General features: G+C 39.2%; 1 protein-coding gene across 1 annotated transcript in view; it reads left to right on the top strand.

Moving 5' to 3' along the window:
* The first annotated feature begins 2,194 nt into the window (after positions 1–2,194).
* The window catches only part of rhocb (ras homolog family member Cb), a 31,515-nt gene continuing 13,419 nt past the window's right edge, over positions 2,195–20,290 (top strand). Inside the window, exon 1 of the mRNA XM_060881053.1 lies at positions 2,195–2,346. The gene's annotated coding sequence lies outside the window, so the exon portion shown is untranslated. The remainder of the gene's footprint in view (positions 2,347–20,290) is intronic.

The raw sequence follows: 20,290 nt of genomic DNA, 5'->3' as shown, positions 1-20,290 counted from the left end.
ATACAAGATATTATTACTATACAGTAAATCCTTTCGGAAAGTACTGGAACCATTGAAAGTTTCAAGTCGTTAAATTCCTTCCCAATCCAAGAATCTGTTATTTAGGTTACAGCCAGACAAAAACGACCACCTAATAACATTTTATCAGATTTACTTGACTTGCTTTAAGTTTTTTTTTTTCGCGTTTTTACATGTTATCAGAATCTACATTAAAGCTGGATTGCTTTTTCTGTGTTTCTGTAAGTCAGCACTTGTGACTTTTAAGCTGCATTTCTTTATAATGGTCATTAAATTTTCTAAAAATATTTCTGTTAAAAATTCATTATATGATTATTTTTGGAGACCCAGCAGAGAGACGTTGCCCTGTGCACAGTGTGGCTCAATATATGAAAGCATATTTCTATTGTTTGTACAGTGTTTTTCATGTTATTTTTTAGCTCATAGATGCAGAGTTTTGGTTGGGCTCAAACCAAATATCTCCTGTGACTATCAAGTTTTTTTCTATTATTTTTAATTTTTTTTTTTTATTTTAAATGACTGCAAATCAGATATGTGCACCACTGTTAACTTGCTTAACTCAAAAATACATAAAATACATCTCTATTTCTCTATATGCATTAAAATTTAGAGCTAGTTTCAAGTCTTCTTGTGCATTTTGTTTTTTAGATATATTTGGGGTAAGAATCTTTCTGAAACCTGGACATCCATCCCCACAAGCTTCAGTGAGCTGCTCTTCAAAGTTCCACATGAAAGAAAAAACTTTCACTTGTGTGACTTTTTCGGTTTCATCCTGAGGGATCCCAGTCCCTGAAGCTGGCGAGTAAAAAGTATAACTAAAAAACAAAATAATAATCCTCCTATTGTTGAGACACACATCTGTTCAATCCGAAAAATGTCAAGTCGAGTTTAACCATTTACAGAATTTAATCACGGCACAGTTCACAGTGAGACAAAACTATGTTCCTCAATGACAATGGTGCTACATAAGACATCACAGCACTATGTGAGACTACACAGAACTAACTAAGACTATATAGATCTACACAGGACTACATATGCGCACCTCTGGAAACAGCCAAGACAAGTGCATATTTATTAATATCTTTATATTTGGTAGTATATTATATAATATATACTGTATGTCCTACATTCTTGTCTCTACATTCTCATGGTGGATAAAGTGACAGCTTTAACTGGTTTTACCTAGAAAATAACTGTCCTGAATATATATCCTTCACATGACACTCACACACACACACACACACACACACACACACACACACACACACACACACACACCATTCTATATAGAATAAAATCCTTGAAACTTACGTTTCCCTTGGAACAAAAGCCTGGTTATCACCTCAGTCTTTTGGCAGTCTTGGTGTCTTTAATTTTGTCATAAGGTTGCAGTTGAACCGTAAACAGGTGTTGATATGTAATAAAATGCTAATAAAATATTAAATCGGAGGGGTTGAGCTGGTCTAGGGAACAATTCAAATAATTTTTTAGCTTATTGCATTTCTTGTAAATTTTGTAACTGGATAAGCGTTACCACACTTTACCACAGCAACCAGGTTTAGGATCATGAGTTTGTCTCTGATATCACCTGTTTATGTTGTTGCAATTTCCATTATACAGATCAGTGGAATTGTGATCAGGGATGTATTTATTCTATAGTCATATACTCTACTGTAATTAAGGGCCCTATATCTGCACCAATCAGAAGCTTTACTGCAGTTGACACACACATTTGTCTTACCATGAATATGAAGATAATGACATAATTATTAATGCAGTAAATAAGTAGATATGCCACATCAGCCAGCCATGTCCTTCTGTCAGGTCTACTTCCAGTTTAAACAGTTTAAATGCTGTTATTTACTGATTGTATTGACTGTAATCAGTGACAGTCACTGTATAAGTTATAGACTTATGTCTATATAAGACCCAAAATCTGCACCAATTAGAGACATTATCGAATATTAACGATTCTCACACACACACACACACACACACACACACACACACACACACACACACACACACACACACACACACACACACCAGCTCGCTACAATTTCAGTGCCAATGATGTCATTCCGTTCTAACAGTAGAGGGGGCGTGTCTCTGAGGGATTCGAAAGAAGGCTCTGCCCTCTCAACCAATAGGAATCTGGAGCGAGCAGCTCGAGGCGTCTCCGCTCGGTATGTGGGCGGGGACAAACCTCAGCCTTCAGCTCCTTAAGCGCAGCGTACACATTTAAACCCACTGCGCCAAAGCTTGTCTGGGCAGAACGGTGGGAAAATTAAGGAACTCCGCTTTAAGAAACGACTTTAGAAAGAGGTAAGACGAATGTGAATGACAATCGTCTTATTTGTTTGCTTGTGGCGTTTACATTTGCGCGTGGCTTTGTGGAGCAGAGCTCACACTTTGCCAAGGGGAAAAGTAGGTGGTGGCTTTTTGCATTCTGCGTCTTGTTTGTACAGCAACTTGACTGTTCCTTTACCGACCTGCGTGCCTCTCACATTAGGTAACAAACTGGCTTCATTTATAACGCTGAACTGAAACACAGAGACAGCAGACGCGGAGTTGAGGCGTGTTTGAATAAACCACCTGTTTTCAGTTCATAAGACTCTGGGTTACGCTCGTGCGCGCGCGCGCGCGTTGCCGTTTCCTTTACCGTCTTCAGTGCGACTTGTTGAAAAAAAAAACACCACATTGCTTCGGAGGACACAATAATTCACTCCATACTCGGATAATCTTATAATCGTATGGCAACTCTAGCAGTAATAGTTGTAGCAGTATACGTTGTAATCTGCCATCCAGAAGTTTCAGTTAAAGTGGTGTAGCTTGAAATAAACGTGTTGAACAACTTCAGATTACATGAAGTTTGACGCATGCGCATTGGCGTGTAAATATTACATGGAGTTATTAACCTGTAGAGCAGGTATCCGGGTCACGGGCTACATCTGAACATTATGCTATATAACAAATGCTTCATTTGAGAAGTTGTTCGACTGATCCGAGATGATGTTTGGATGAAGTTTACACTGACCTCTAGAACCGGTTCCTGTGCTGTAGGAATGCAGAAGCTCGGGTTTGTTTAGTTTTCTTGTTTTTCCCCACATCATATCGGTAAGGCAGCGTGGCCTAAATTCCTGTCAGAAAAAAATCACAACAGTATCATTGTGTACACACACACTCTCACACACACACACACACACTCGTGTGTCTTACTACCCTTGTAAGAACCTTTCTATGACAATTATTAATGTTAGTCTAGGTCCAACCCTGATTTTAACCTTAGCAACCAAAAGAAAACATTCTTTTCTTTTTTTTGTATAAAAGAGTTTCCTCCTCATGGGAACCAGCCATAAGTCCTTACAAGGTCAAAGCATGAGCTATTTCTTTACCTTGGGTAAAACATATTTGGGTGTAAAATACATCACACACACAGTAGGCAGATTTGGGACACTGTATATAATTAGCCAAATCATGCTCTCTAATATTATCTGCCTTTGTGCCTTTATTAAAATAAGGTAATATCGTGTTTATTTGTAATTCCCACAAAGATGAAAACTGCTCAGGACAGCTTTAATTAGTAGGGAGAAATCTGCAGGGGCAATTTTGCATTAACCAACATAAATGTTAAAACAATGATTTATGATGTAAATATGTCATTTTGTATGATGATGATGATAATAATAATAATAATAACAACTTTAAATGTATTATTTGGTTCTTTTACTTCTGCATTTTGGTTATTTATTTATTTATTTATTTATTTAATGTTTGTGATTCTTTAAAAAAGTTTTTCATAAGCTGCCATAAAACAATATGGCCCACTTATGAATACTTTTCTAAGATTTTTTTTTTTTCTTTTCAAAGATTTACAAGTAAATGTAGTGACAAGTTTCAAGTTGATTTAACAGGTTCAAATAATTTTATTTTGAATACTATTAAATGTAAAATTCTAACTAAGGAACAATGGAATGTGGTTAAATAAGGTGAGAAATGTCCATTGAACAGGAAATATGTCAGGAATCATTTTTCTTATTCCTCACCCAGGTCTAAACTAACCGGTAATGTCCTGATTTAAACTACACTTGACTTGTAGCATATCACATGGAAGAAAAAAAAACTTTTTTTAAAGAACTAGTTACATGACCACTTGAGATCTGGTATAGGTTTACTGGTCCATGTTTGTGCTATAGCTGATATTATACTATTCAACATGCTTTACAGTATCTGATTCCTTTTTGTGATCTCTGTAATTTTATTGGCCTGCCCACACCCTCGTGAAGTAAATCAAATCAAATGCGGATGAAATTTCATCTCTGGCCAGGCAAACAGGCTTGCATCTTTTTTCGTATTGAACTGCGGAGTTCTGACTCAGCTATATATCCTGTGTTAAGCTCATCAGTATTGGCACTAGTGGAAGTGGAGCTTGCACGTGAGTGACTGAGAGACTGATATCTACTGCCCTAAATGTCCTTCAAAACTTTTTCATCACTTCCCATAAATATAACTTTTCATTCAGAACAGGACACTCACACCGTTGTCAAGAGGTTTTATTCTTCTCTGGTTTCTCTTCAGTTTTGTTTTGTTGGTTAAAGGCTAGACAATCGTGTTCCAGTTTATTGTTCATGTAGTCGTGTCTTGATAATTGGACGAATTGTAGTGTCTTTGTCTCACAGCTCCTAGCTCATAGTTTTCCTCCTAGGAAGTTGCACATAAACGACACCTTGAATCGTAATTATGATCCGGAAACTCCAAGATAATTTTAGAATTCCAGTATCGTCAGCAAGCTTGCTAACTGAGTAGTGTGTTTAGTGTTAAAATAAAAAGAGGAAAGACCCATAAATGTACCTGGTGTCATTCACATTCCATATTCTTTCCAGATACAAAGCATGTGAGCAGGATAAATATTAATTACCACTTCAGAAGTGGGAAGTAGGATCATTTACATAGCATGTGTATCCTGCACATTTAGCTGGAATACCGGACGTTAATCAAAGTTAATCTCTTGAGGAAATCACACTGTTTTTATCTCTTTATCTGTCAGTTAATGTCTGTGAAACAGGTCAGTGGTGAAGCACAGCGAGTCATCTCTTGTCCACAGGTTGCGATTGGCTCCACTATCACTTGTTTATAGAGGAATAAATTCTCTGAAAAATAGGGCATTGCAGCACTCGGTGCTACTTTTACTGAAACCTAGTTACAAAGCTCACCCACATGCAGTTTTTTTTCTCCGTGAAGCTGGCACCAGATGAGGAATTGGAGGAATTTTGAGCTTACCTCAGCGCTATAACAAGGCATTTTTATTTTATTTAATTATTTTTCTAAGTTGGAGTAGTGATAAATGTAAACACGTGACAGGTAAATTGGTACAACGGTGGAATCAGTGATGGGTTTTAAGTTCTAGAGTGGTACAATTACGTGGGAAGCAGAAGACAGGAGCTTAACTTTACCATTTCATTTCTGAAACATTTGATGGACTCGCACTGTGGACGAAGCCAACAGCAGCTCAAAGCCTCCCACTCCATGACTCTACTGAGGGCTACTGAGAGATTAGCACCTGATTATCCCCAAGGCTCGCAAAAATCCCTTGACGCCCTCGTGACCCAAACAATCTGTCATAATCACTGTAACTTTTGCTAAACTGTATCTTCAAGACCTTAAGGTAACCTTTTGAAGAAATGGACTCATTCTGAATATATTAATAGCTCTCTGGTCTTGCTAGCTGTGCACAGAGGGTAGGGAAAGCCTTCAGGAAATAAAATCAGTGCCAGTTGCTCGCCCTGAGAACTCCTGTTTTGGCCCGATTCCTATTCAGAAAATTGAAAGGCTCCATCAGTTCCCTCAGCTGCTTGCTTTGGGAAAATCAAGCTTGTATGTGTGAGGGCATTTGTCACTTCAGAAAGAAATCTTGATCAGGCTTGCTGTTTTAGGAAAGCAGTGAAGGACTGAATGATGTGATGTGTCCTATATCAGCACATCCTGATGGGTTTTATTCCTCTTTCCACACAATTTGCTATTGCATTTTATTAATTAAAGCCCAATATGTACTTTTTATCTGGTTAGAGTTTCCTTTAATGTTGTGGAACTTCAATAAACAAACTAAGTTTTGTAATAATGTCAGTCCTGTTTGTCGTTCCATCACAAGCTTTTCTGATCTCTCTCTCTTAGTTAAAACAATTATCCAGCAAGTCTTTTGTCTTAAAGACTTTCCAAAGAAATTTTCCCATAAACTAGAAAGCTTGACCATGTCAGCAATCATCTTTATTTATTAAATGACTGTATGGTTTTTAATCTGTTTACTAGTCATAAATGATGTGTAATTCCATATAATGCATTGAAAGCAACATTGGTACAAAGTGAAAGCTTTAGTACTTTTGTAGTGCACCGTGTTTTGACTGGAGAAGGTTGGGTAGTGATTAGAAACAGCTTATTCTTTATATATGAATTAGCCTGCATAGTTCTCCTATCAAGTGCCTAAAGGCTTCAGTCCATTACCCCCCTGCTGGCATGTTTATCATGTGGAGGAGGGGAAGAAACAGGCCCTGGGGCAAAGTAGGTGGGTAATTGGGTCTCTCTCCTTGTCTCTTGCTTCTCTCTAAGAACCTCGATCTATTCAAGTAGGTCAGATACTGCTTCAGAATTCTTTTAATTTCTTTCGATTTATTTCGGGCGAGGTGGAACTTATGAATTCCGTTGTGTTGCTATGGCATCAGACCGCTCATTGGCCGATCATCCGTATATTTTAGTCTCTGCTAAATCTGGGCAGAGGAGGTGGTGATTTCATTCTCCTTTCCTCACTTTGGCTTGTTAAAGCCTGTGGGAACAGTGGTGAGGAGGCCAGAGCTGAGATTTTAAAATTTCTACTGACCTCAGGGCATCTTCAGACTGCTTGAACGTGGTTTTAATCTAGATGTTCGTTTCAGTGCTTAGACTCCGCAGTGTAGATCTTGGGCTTTATGCAGACGACGAATGGCTGAGTGATCTGTGATCGATATGAAGGAGCAAACGGATGTCATGCGTGCATGTGTACGGTGCATGCGTCAGCTGAGCAAGCAGTGCAGACGAACCCTGTTCGGACAGCCACACCCAAGCTAGCATTCCTAGCATTGCATACCATTTATTTCATGGCTTTGTGTACTTCCTGAAGCTTATTTGTAAAAGGAAACGAGAAGGATAGGAATAAACGTCTTTGTTTATGTACTTCCGAGAGCTTCTGTATCACTATGGTTTATGTTCTGTTTGCTGCCATGGGATCCCTTCTTCCTGTAGTCATGGAAATTGTCATGAATGTTTAATAGCGCCACCTGCAGTACTGGAGCACTTGTATTAATATACCCCTGCCAGTACAGCACCACAGAACGTATGCAAGCTTGTATGTTTGCGAGGGTGGTTTCATCGTCATCTCTGGATGAATGCTGGAACAAGGGCAGTTTAATCCTACTGTATGTTCAGCATGTGTCAAATCAGCATGGTTGCTCACATCATGAACATTACTTCAGTGAAATCAACATAGATCCATTCCACCCATGTACTTTCTGCAGAGCTTATTCTATCCTACGTAGGGTTGCAGGGAACCTGAAGTGTATCCCAGTGGACTCGGGGCACAAGGTGGGGAACACCCCAGACGGGGGGACAAATTATTGCAGGGAACATTCTCACACACGCTCGCACCATGGACAGTTTAGAGTATTATTTTTGTTAAGCCTACAAGAGCGGTAAATATAAATCGGTCTTCAGTTAACTGATTCACATTGCTAACCAAAGACAAACACGAAAGTTCTCCTTCCATCTTTCCCACTTCCAAGGAAAGTCAAATACAGTGTCAGTATGCTGGCGTCATGAGTGGGGGTGTTGTGTTTACTCCATCTCTTATGGAGACCTATTGGCTTGAGCAGATAACACGAGGACCTTGTTTAGTCACATTAGTGCATGCTTATCTCAAATGCTCTGTATGCAGATGATCAGCAGATTGTGGTGTTTTGGTATTTCAGAATCCCTTCACTGTTACTATGGTGTTTATTTAGAAGCAAGAAAGAAAACTAGTGCAAAATCTTCAAGTGTGTAGGCATTTTAAGAGCACTGTTCATTTTTAATTTTATTTATATACAGTATGTGTGTGTGTATATATGTATATATATATATATATATACATATATATATATATATATATATATATATATATATATATATATATATATATATATATATATATATATATTTATTATATAGTCATATGCAAAAGTTTAGGAACCCCTGACAATTTCCATGATTTTCATTTATAAATATTTGGGTGTTTGAATCAGCAAATTCATTTTAATCTATCGAATAACTGAAGGACACAGTAGTGAAATGAGGTTGATTGGATTAACAGAAAATGTGCAATATGCATCAAACCGAAATTAGACAGGAATTAGACAGAAATTATAAATCATAATCAAAATCATGGAAATTGTCAGGGGTTCCTAAAGTTTTGCATACAACTGTATATAATTTTGTTTGTTTGTTTGTTTGTTTGTTTTTATTTATTTATTTATTTATTTATTTATTTATTTGATGATTGTATATAAAATTTACTGTTCACGTGTGGATCAGTCTCAGATCTCACTGATATTCTGTCATTTATTTCTTAGAGATTTATACACAACGGAGCTTTTAGTGAACACGTACAGTACTGTGCAAAGGTTTTAGGCAGGTGTGAAAAATGCTGTAAACAAAGAATGCTTTCAGAAATATAAATAATGAGTGTTTATTTCTGTCAATTTACAAAATGCAAAGTAAGCAAACAAAAGAAAAATCTAAATCAAATCAATATTTGGTGTTACTACCTTTTTGCCTTCAAACCAGCATAAAGTGATGGCACGACCCCCACAGAGCCCTGATCTCAACATCATCGAGTGTGTCTGGATTACATGAAGAGACAGAAGGATGAGAGAGCCTACATCCACAAAAGATCTGTGGTTAGTTCTCCAAGAAGTTTGGAACACCTTCCAGCCGGGTTCCTTCAAAAACTGTGCAAGTGTACCTAGAAGAATTGCCGCTGTTTTGAAGACAAAGGGTGGTCACACCAAATATTGATTTGATTTAGATTTCTCTTTTGTTCATTCCCTGCATTTTGTTCATTTATGAAAATAAATGTTTAACACTTCCATTTTTGAAAGCATTCTTTGTTTATAGCATTTTTTTCACACCTACCTAAAACGTTTGCACAGTACTGTACATTTGGCTGTTCTTCCCATTAGAACTAACTCATATGGCCTGAGGTTGTTTACACACTGTAGAAACCCAATAATTACAGTCATTATGGTCACATTTATTTATTGTTTTAATTATTATTTTAATAAGTATTTGCATACATCGTACATACACTATAGACAAAGTTTAAGGCCACAGTGTTGGCGAGAGTGGGAAGGCTGTGTTCACACTTCCTACTGTGACAAAGGTTCATCTTAATCGCAAACAAGACGAAGGCTCTCGATCCAAACTGCGTGTTCCTGTAACTTAATCAGTGATTTATTTTAAAGCATTAGTATTAGTCCAAAAGCTACTTTGCATTTTTTTTTTCCTCAGAGAAAATCTCTCTATCTATCTATTTCCATGTTTGTGTCTTTTCGAAAGAATCCCTTGGCTGTCTAATTAGAGTATTTCTGGCTTGACTATACAGCGTGGAGAATCTTCACCTAGTTCAGGCTAGTTCTGATTTTCTGCTTCCTTTCACTCCTGAGATTAAGCATCATGAGGGCTCCCTGTAGATTTGGATTTAGATATCTCCTGCAGTGTGGCTTTCTGTAAGCTTTTGACGAACGGCGGTTGTTTTTCCTCTTCGTTAGGATTGCAACTATTTCATATAAACCACACAGTCATGTAGGAGACAAAAACGTGCTTGGACATGGGGAGAAGCCCGGAGATAGATACACTGACCTATTGAGAGAGACCAACACCGAGACTTACTGAGAATTTGAGAGACATATGGAAACTTTGAAAGAGAAAGAAAATCATGCTTAGATATGGAGTGTGACAGAGAGAGACAGATAGAAAGAGATGTACTGAGACATTAAGAGAGACCAACACTGAATGAAAGAGATCTACTGAGGAAGGGAGGGAGGGAAGCAAATGTGAACACACACATACACACACACACACACACACACACACACACACACACAGATAGACAGAACTCTCCATGTACCGCCACAACCTTATGTAATTGTGTGTCTGCTCTGTGTATCTTAATTACTTCACATTCCTCCTGCTCATAATGTTAACCATGTCATAAGGAGATCAAAGTAGAGGGAAATGAGAAGTATGTGTGTATATCTGAGCTGTGTGTGGATTTCCGTGGTGGGTTGTGGTGAGCTGCTGCAGGCAAACATTCCTTTCATCTTACAATTACCTCCCCATCCCCCCGACCACACGACCTCAGTGTAAATGTCGCTCTAACCGAACGTCAGAAAATACTTGCAAGGATGTTGAATTCCACGTCTCCGACATCTCCAAACATACCTAAGCTCCGTGAGAGAATTCGAGTCGAGACTCGCACAAATAAATCTCGCGTTGTGTCTGTGTGTGTTCAATGGATGTTCTGCAGATCTTCAGCAACATACAGAAACTGGCCACAGTTACATTTCAACAAATTCTCCATGCTTAACTGAACCACACGACACGCATGACGCACCCATCCTTACTGCGTGTACAGGAATTACAGCAGAATTAAAGCATTGTGGACTTGCCCAGAATCACAGACTTCTCACATATCTGCTCATCAGTAGCCCGAAAACATTCCACCGCATTCGGTTACGCAAACCACCCCCATCTCATGCAGCTCTGGAGGTGTGTGTACTCTAATCGCCATCAGCTCTGCAGCACAGATTTATTTGGTGGTTAGTGTTGAACTGGGACTGGTGTCCCATCCAGACACAATGACAATCACAGGATTTCAGTGTGTGTACCCACTGTGTGCTCATTGTTCCCAGTAGAGACTCAGGATACAGAAGAGATCCTGACCGGTGTAAAGAACTTACTATAGATTAATAAATGTAATTTAGTTCCTTGGTTTATACTCAGTTTTGGTGGATATTTGCCAAAACCGTTAACAGTACAGGACAATGTTTACAGAGAAGCCAGAGAAGAGGTTTTGTGCCATATTTATATAGTTTTAACAAAGAAACCTGATCTTTTCCAGTCTTCAACTGTCCATCTTGTGATCACTGATTCATGTTCTTGGCTTACTCTTGATGTGATCCTCTGCTGTTGTCCGTCCCCCTCTGGGTTTGACGGGATACTTTTCGGCTCGGCATAAATGTAAAGAGTGGTTATTAACAACCTCGAAATAGTCTGGCCTCTACACCTACAACAATGCTACGGTCAAAGTCACAGAGACCACATTGATTTCCCCATGCAGATGCTGATTAAAGTTATTTATTGACCTGTATCTGCATGATGTTGATCGTTATGACATGCTACAGCATCCTGTTGTCTAGCTTTTCCACTGTATGGACTGATACGTATACAATTTAAGCATTTTCCATGGGTTTTTTTAGACAAGAAACCATTAATGCCTGTTGTAAATGAATGCATTAGATCACAGTCTGTGTAAATGTACATGAGTAATAGAGAAAACAGATCAGGTCGCAGTTTATGTCTTGTCCCAGGCCAGTGGGATGTGAATACAGTAGCCCTGGGTAGTTTTTCTCCTCTGAGCACTTGCCCATGTGGACTGTGATATGTTGATCTTTCTGGGGTTATCATCAGTGAAATATTGCCCCTTTTCTCTAAGCTTCAGCGTTTTTCAGGATTGCTTATCAGTTCTACATACTAATTACTAATGAAATAGCTGAAATCAGCCAGATTTAAATCAGCAGCATCTGTCCAGTAGGTAGTTTATCTATTGAATGGGACTGTGTGAAAGATTATCTTTTTGCCAACATGCACAAATAGCAGCCTGCAGACCTGCCCAGCTTTTTTTATTTACTATAAATCATATTTTCCAACTTTATGGCTGTGCAGTAAACAGCAGCACTGCAGGGCTGAGATTTGTCACTTAATGATTATAAGCCTGTGCCCATGTTCTCGCCATTGGAGTCCATTTATATGCCTGTTATTTACGTTCTTAAGGCAAGATGATCTGTAAACTGGTGTTCTTACACGTTTGTTTTTATTTCATGTATTAGAACCTTTTAAAAAATGTGCAAATAAGTCTTCCAGGGTTTCCCGCAGCACTTTGCAGTTCGGGCGGCCCGCCTAAGCTGGGAAACCCTACCGCCTTAACTCGGTCGTCCAAAAAAAAATAATATTTCGCTGCACAAAAGGCCGTCAAGTGCATCTCGGAGAATAGCGCGGACGCGCTTCACACCGCGAGCGGGCACGCGCGCCACACGGCCGAAATGAGAGAAAGACTGGTGTCTGGAGGATAGCTAGCCAGTTGATAAAACGCGTGTCCGTGAGTGTAAGTGGACTTATGTTGTGGGTTTATTTAAGCCTGTTATTGTATTAGTCTATAGTTCTTGCAAATTTAAAGTAAGTTAGCTGGTGATTTTGTTGTTTGAGTTCTTCACCTGTTTTTAATAATTGTGAGAACCAGTACCAGTGAGAACGAGAGGGATTTTTCTTTTTTTTTTTTCTTTTGAAAATCAAACCAGCTTACATTATGGGGAATCACATAATAAAAAAAAAATTAATAGCCTGAATATGAAATCTGTTTGTGTCCGTTTTATTCTTGGTCTAAACAAATTCATTACGGCTTTGTAAATATAGGAAAATGATTCTAAATGATTTCTAGAATCCAAGGGTAAAATTTGTAGTCTTTGATCACTGGATTGACATGGTCATTGACAGCCGATTAATTATCGTTGCAATAATTTTTTTTCTCTGATGAAGTTCTGGCAGTGTCAGTGTCATCTATGACGAGCATCAAACCAAGAGCCAATGGAAGCGCCAAACCGGATGATGGACTTAGAGCAACAACTTCAATCTCCTTAGGGAAGATGTCGTTTTTTATTATCAAGGTTTGTTATAAACAAAATTAACACTACAGATTGTTTTCATTTGCTGCTACCTGCCATTTTATCGAGAGAATGCTGGTCTGAACATATCACGGATTGGTGACATAAAACCCCAGACAAGTCTTCTTGTGTGTGTCCGATTTTTACGCATCTTGAGTGTCGTACAGTCTGACATGATGACAACTGAGATCCTACACTGACCAGCAACAACCGCGAAGGATTATAAAAAATCGCACACTGTGAGTCGGGCTTAATGCATTAGTGCCTACAGTATGCTGGCTCATGTCCACCACCAAAACAAGCTACAATGGGCATGTGAGCATCAGGGGGAGAAAAAAAAGTGCCCCAGTCTCATGACTCACGACAACCTGGGAAAAAGATGCACTATGGTGAGAATATGAGCAGGCAGAGGCTGTGTGATGCTCTGAGCAATGTTCTGCTTGGAAAACCTTGGTCTGCAATAAGGTTTAGATCGGTCAGGACCCAAGTACACCACTTCATGGCGTACCATATTCTCACACTGCACATTGTTCATTAATGGCTTGATTACGCGTGTTCAAGAGTTAATGGTGACTTAATACTTAACAGCTTTTAAAGGAAGGATGTGTTTAGTTTTAATTTGAGCAAACGGGAAGGGAGTATGTTAACATTGTCGAGCAGGAATTGTAACGAGATAACGTTTTGTGTAGATCTGTTTCCTTTTTGTTCAAGACAGCAGGTGACTGTGAACAGGGTGTGAAGAACACCTTTGTATGGAAGCTCTTTTAGCATTGTTTGCGTGATTAGACTACAGTTATATAACCCTCCACCTCAGTTCATATCAGTTTGTTATTCAGCTTGGGGCAAAGGAGTTAAGTTACCCACAAGCGGATGTCACTGTCCCTTAATGCCTTCTTACCTACTTGAACTTCTTGAACATATTTACTTATCCTCACTCTGGATGGATGTTTCTCAAACATTGTGCAGTGAGTTACACACCTTTTTTCCTGTCACCATGGCAAGCTTTTTTTTTTTTTTTTAAGCGAAGCTTGTGTTTTGTCTGGGAATTCAATGTTTTGACTGAGCAAGCTCCTTCACAGTAATAAAGACGTGTACATGAGGGCATGTCATAGTCACACACACAAAACATTTAAAGAAGAGCATAAAGCATACCGGAAAACATGTTTTACTTGTTTGCCACCCAACAAAGAGACACATCAGTTGACTGAAACTATCTTGCTGTAAACACAAACTACATACATCATGCTCATGTTAGTCCCCTTAATCACAATACGGTCTCAAGGTTTATTCCTGATGATGTTTATAGGGACTTTCGGGAACAAATAAAGCTGAATTCAGCTAGTGTTTTTTAAAACTTTATCCAGAAATCTAAAGCCAAAAACAATGTACAGACTGTAAATCTGCTGTCCATCTTTAGGTCTTTTCGTCCTAGATACATTTGACTATTTAGTTATTTATTTAATTTTTTTATTTTTTCTCCCCCTCTGTGACACTTGTAGGTTATTCAGGAATTATGAAACCGAAGGAAGACTTGGCACAGCTCTTCATTTTTCTGCTCGTCTCTCCTTGTCGCTCACTGAAACACACCACTTATAAATAAAATCCCCCACAGGAGTAAGTCTTTACCTCCCACTCTTCCTGGCTCCTCCCTCTATTCTCAAAATAGCGCTAGACCATGCCCAATCCTCCACACCTTTATTTTTTTCCCAATAACATACGGTGATAACATCGGAACAATTTGCTTTGAAAAGAAACGCATTAGAACACACCATCAGTACGACATTCGCCTTCTTTTGTAGATGGCTGTAGCTCCTTTACTGGATAGTATGTTCAATAAGAGGGACATGATGTTATTGGGCTGGACTTAAATTACTGTTTGAAGTATGTGGTGATTTATTTATTTTTGGGTCAGGGATTAGGCATTGACTATTTTTCCCACAGATCTTGCCAGATTCATGTTACTGTCTACTGTCTTTTCAAAATATAACCAAACTTGGTAAAGTCTGAAATATTACTGTCTTCTCACAGTTAATCTTGGAGTGATGAAGCTTGATTAATATCAGCTCGTCGGCAGAAGGGTGTGATCACATCAGTCCTTATCTGTGACTGGGTAACACTATATTCTTCTGTTTAATCGTCCGCAGATCTGTTTTATCTTTTTGTTTTTATAAACCCAGAGTGGTTGTGGCCTAAACTCTATTTCTAATTTTTTTTTTTTTGCAAGGATGCTCTGGGAAGTTCCTAAAATGTAAACATAGTTGCCTGATTTAAACCATTGCGATCCTGCGGTTAAACAAACTGCTACGTTACTGAACTTTTGTTTAAAAGTAAAAGCGCTGCCTTAATTTTATTTGTTGCTGAAGCTTTCAGGGCCTAAGCTTTCACCAAGCATTGAAACGAAGAGCAAAACGAATAGTGTACTTCCCACATGTGTGCTCATGTATTCGGTTACATGCCTATTTTCCAAAGATTTATTACATTTTCAAATCTTTAGTCTCTACCTCCGAGTCATGCAAAACATCTCGGCCGTCTGGGGAGGTGCTGCCCATACCTCCAAGCTCAGCAACATACAAGCACTTGCTTATTTTTGAAGTATGTGACCTCTGCATGTTTAGCCTAATTTATGATGACCGCTTTTCATTAATGGATGCACTGCAGATAGCTGATTTGAGTATGGTGTAATTACACTGCAAACATGCACAATGTGACTGTTAATGGGGCTGCTGCGATGTATCCTCCTTTCCTTATCAACACAGGGGAGCTGGAGTTGTCCTCCCACAACAAGAAACAAAAGACACAATACTCCAATTGGCGTCTAAAATACTAACTCAGACATCGCCTTCTGAAGTTGCTGTCAGGAGCTGTGAGCTAAACTGATTTAAGTTAGACAGTAAACTGAAATTTTATTGCACCCCCTTTGCTCAGATCTCGTTTCTACCCTGTGAGGGGAAAAGCTCACTTCATGCAAGGTGACACATTAAGAGCAATGAGCACAGCCATGATGCTGTCAAGAATATCCCCAAAGAAGCATTTGTCCTGGTTAAATTTAGTTTATTATATAGTGCAACATCATTGCCTAGCAGTTTTTCAATAGCCTATGCCCTGATTAAATCAAGCTGGGAAAATAAACACTCTGCAGTGCTGTCCTCATTTTGTTCTGTTTCCTGGTTCCGGTTCATATCGAGGATGGTAGTAAATATGATGCATTTAACCATACAGTACAGATGAGATCTCAAGTTTGCTGAAGCTTTCATTCTAACAGTTGTAACTAAGCGTCATGGCTGGATGTTCTCATCCATCTGAGAGGAAGAGAACCTCATGTGCGGCTCCCTGATGAGCTCTGAATCATTACCTCAGCTGAGCTCAAACATTAGCACAATATTGATGGGGTAGCGTCTCCTCATTAAATACATTTTTTATAGCTCATTAAATACTTTTGATTCCTTCCAGTAGGTTAGTTGAAATTGATGTCAGTTTCTGTATGAGAAAGATGCAACTTGCTGCGTATAGAGTTAAGAAACCGTTGATCTGTGTATCTCTCTATCTCGGTCTGTGCTCATGTCTGTCTCTCTGTGTCAGTCTGTAATTAGTTATTTTGTCCTGAAGCTAAAAGGAAAGTTAGGAAGGTGTGTAGCCCTGCAATTACTTTTGTACACTTTCTGACCTCTAGCTTCAGCATATGTAAAGTTTCAATCAGATTTCACTGCACGTGCATCGACTCTGAATGCTGAACATTGAAAAGGTCTTAAATTGTTTCATCTGAATCACTGATTAAACAAGATCTCACTCAAATCAGGATCTATCCCATGAGACAGACCTTTCAGTATAGGGGCTGGTGCATTTCTGTAATAAATGTGACCAAGTTGCAGCGAGACATACCTGGTGAACTCCTCCTGAACAGCACAGTTCACTTCGTTTCTTCAGCAGTCTAAAATCTACATATAGCTACATCATTTTGCACCTGGAAGGATTTGGGCATGTAATGATTTGGCAGCACTGTCAGACCCCTGCGTGTTCTACTTCATGTCAGTGAGCACTGGACTTCATACTGACATCAGACTTTTTACATTGTGTGTTCAGAGCCTGCAGCACACTGACTCCCAGGAGCATCTATGGCATTCCTATTGCCCCGGGGTATATGGTGACGATTTCAGCTCCTCGTTTGAGTTGCATGGGCTAGATTAGGTTATAGATTAGATTGTATCATATAAACTCAAACCAGTCATTATTGTTTTAATGGAGAAATCAGCTAAAGCTTTAAACCATAAATCATCTCCAGTGCTTTCTCTGCCAGCTGTTCCATCACGCCATCCTTTTTTGTTCTTTAAACTCCTGCAGTTGACTTTGAAGTATTTGAAGAACACTGCGGGACACTCCAGTAACCTTCCCCTTTGGCGCGAGGAACTTGTGCGTCCCTTTGGTTGAACCTCTGCTGACCAGAGAAGATCTGGGAGGTCTTTTGAAATGCAACTATCAAATCCCCTTGTTAACAGAATTGAAATTGCATTCTTTCCCATAATCGAGTTTGAGCCAGTTATTATAGATTAACAGCTGTAATGAAACATCCTCTTTCTCGCTCTTTCATGTCTTATGGCTTTCAAATGATGCCTGGCTGTACATCTCGCAGGAGAATCTCTGGGATCTGTGGCAGTTGGATCTCTAGGTTTTTGGCTGAAAACTGTGCTGTGTGTTTTGGAAGAGTCCCACCCTTCTGTTATTTTCAGTGTGGAAGCCCTAGCATGAAAGCACACTGCCAAGCACCACTCCCAGGATCAGGAAGTGTGTTGTTTTGCTTTCACAGGAGGAAACCAGAAGCCTGCTCTTGTGCTGAATGTACTGTTTAATGGCACTATCCCAAGCACCTTAGTCTACACACACGTACACACACCAGACTCTGACCAGCCTTCACAGCTCTTGCATAAACCACTAAAACTAATAGATGGATACTCTGAGTGGACGAGAGTATTTGCTCTGGAGCACAGGGAGCGTTTTGTTTGAGTGTTTTGCTATTGAAAGAATCCATGTTATACAATACAAACCTTTTAACAACACTAAACATTTTGGCTAAAAAATAATAATAAAAAAAAGCTTGCTCAATTTTCTCCAACTGGTAGCTGGGTTTATCCTCAAGACTTGTTCTCAAAGCAATACAAGCCTCAAAAAGATATGGACTGAAACTGGTTATTGGCTGCATGCACTGCATTCCTTGCATCAAGTAACTGTCAATTTGTATTAAAAAATCTGTTGAAGCTTTAACACAAGTTACAGCCTGTAACTTACTGTCCAAATCGCACTGACTGACTGCCAAAGTCATACAGAATAGACCGAACTTAACTTTCTTGTTGACAGTAACGTTCATTTCCAGCATTTGGCAGACACACTTATCCAGAGTGACTTACATTATCTCATTTTTTTTATACAACTGAGCAATTGAGGGTGAAGGGCCTTGCTCAGGGACCCAACAGTGGCAGCTTGGTGGACCTGGGATCGAACTCAGAACCTTCCGATTGATGACCCAACACCTTAACCACTAGGCTACCACATGCCCGTTCACTGACTCCAGTCAGCTTACAGAACACATGAGATATGACAAACTTCAGCCAAGATCACGACAAGCTGCATGAATCTCCAATCTTCCTGCCATGTCACACATCAGTTCTGTTTGTATGAAAGACTGAACCTTTAAAATGCTGGTCTGCAATATTTCATTCTTGGCCAAGTACTAGAATTTAATGTGTTCAGAATAAAATGGGAATTTTATTTGTGCTTTCAAAAATAGTACTGGAGGGGGAACAAACATGATGGATTACGTTAATCGTTGTGGATGATATTTTATGGCCCCAAAAAGAAAGTTGAGTAGTTCGTATAGAACCTGATTAAAAGTGCATCACATGTCTTGAATAGGGTTGGGTATCAAAAGAAATTTTCTGGTTCCGATTCCGGTTCCAGTTCTGCCTTACGATTCCCGGTTCTGATTCCGATTCCATAATAAAAGAAATGTGAAAAATAATGCACAATACTTAAACAATTCCATTTGTGTTTATTAATCATATTTTAAACAGAAAATCTTTAAATATTTTAAACAGAGCATTTCAATTCTTATCAATTTAAATTAAAATAAATCCAACATCAAATTTAACATCCAGAATTACAACTTAGCAAAACAGTTAGCAATTTTTCTGAAGAAAAATTAACATGTCTGCTTTCTCTGGGAGAAGACGAGACCTTTCCTGGCTTATTGTATCTCCAGCTGTGGAGAAAAAGGATGGAAGGATGAAAGCGATGGATGGAAGGATGAATGAGAGTGAGTGTGTAGGCAGCGTTCAGCATTTTACACTTTATTGTTGAATCTCATTGGACTGACCAATGGGAACACAATATTTGCCCAGGTTTGCAGTTTTTCTAGCTGTAACCGGTCCGTCCCTCTGGCCTCAGCATGCAGTTCATCATAATGACAGCATGTTTGTGAAATCCCCTTTCAGGTCCGTGTTTCTATTTTGTTATTGTGTACTGGGAAACTTCAGACATTTTGGCTCGTTCGGGAACGTTTCTGTTAGTTTAGAGGTCCTTTTCATGATGTCGTTTCCTGCCTTATGATTCTCATAAACGGGTCCATTCTTTCTCCTGACAGAATGATTCGTGCTGTGGGTCCAGTTCGGACCAGCGGTCTACTCTGATCAAGCCTGCCCACTTTTTTGGCACGCTGCATACTTAAGAAACAACCTGCATCACTCTGTGTGGGAATGGGCTGTAAAATATCCAAGGGGGGATTCTGAATTACTGAAGTGCTGAAGCTGTTAAAAGAGGATTTGGTCCACGTACAGATCCACGTCGACAAACTGTTTCAGTTTATAGTTCAGGACCTGCCTCTGAGTGGTGCAACAGGAAAACATTCACCCTGCAATTGTTACGGTCTAAAATCTGTGAGTTGATGTAAGTGGAAGAGAGCAGTTTGTGCGTTACTTTGTGCTTTAGCTGTCCTGTGATATAACATGCTTGTCTGCACCTTCTCTGACTGCTAGCTCTTCTTATTGGAGTCGCAATCGGCACGTGACAAAATGTAAAGAAACTTGTAATTTAGTAAGCAGCCATTACCCCTGACTTGTCTTACTGTTTTAGAAAGAAATTTCAACAAATACGCTAAGGAAATTCCAAGGTTTTCTTGTTAGCAGTGTTAGTTGCCTTTGTTCTAATGACTCATTCTGACCTTTCGTTGGATGCAGGAAGGGAGTGTACAGCACAGGAAGTGAGCTCAGTGCTTCCCATTC

The sequence above is a fragment of the Tachysurus vachellii genome, chromosome 11 (assembly GCF_030014155.1).
Source record: "Tachysurus vachellii isolate PV-2020 chromosome 11, HZAU_Pvac_v1, whole genome shotgun sequence".
Lineage (NCBI taxonomy): Eukaryota > Metazoa > Chordata > Actinopteri > Siluriformes > Bagridae > Tachysurus > Tachysurus vachellii.
Note: the sequence above shows the minus strand (reverse complement) of the source record. Positions and strands in the feature narration are given on the sequence as shown.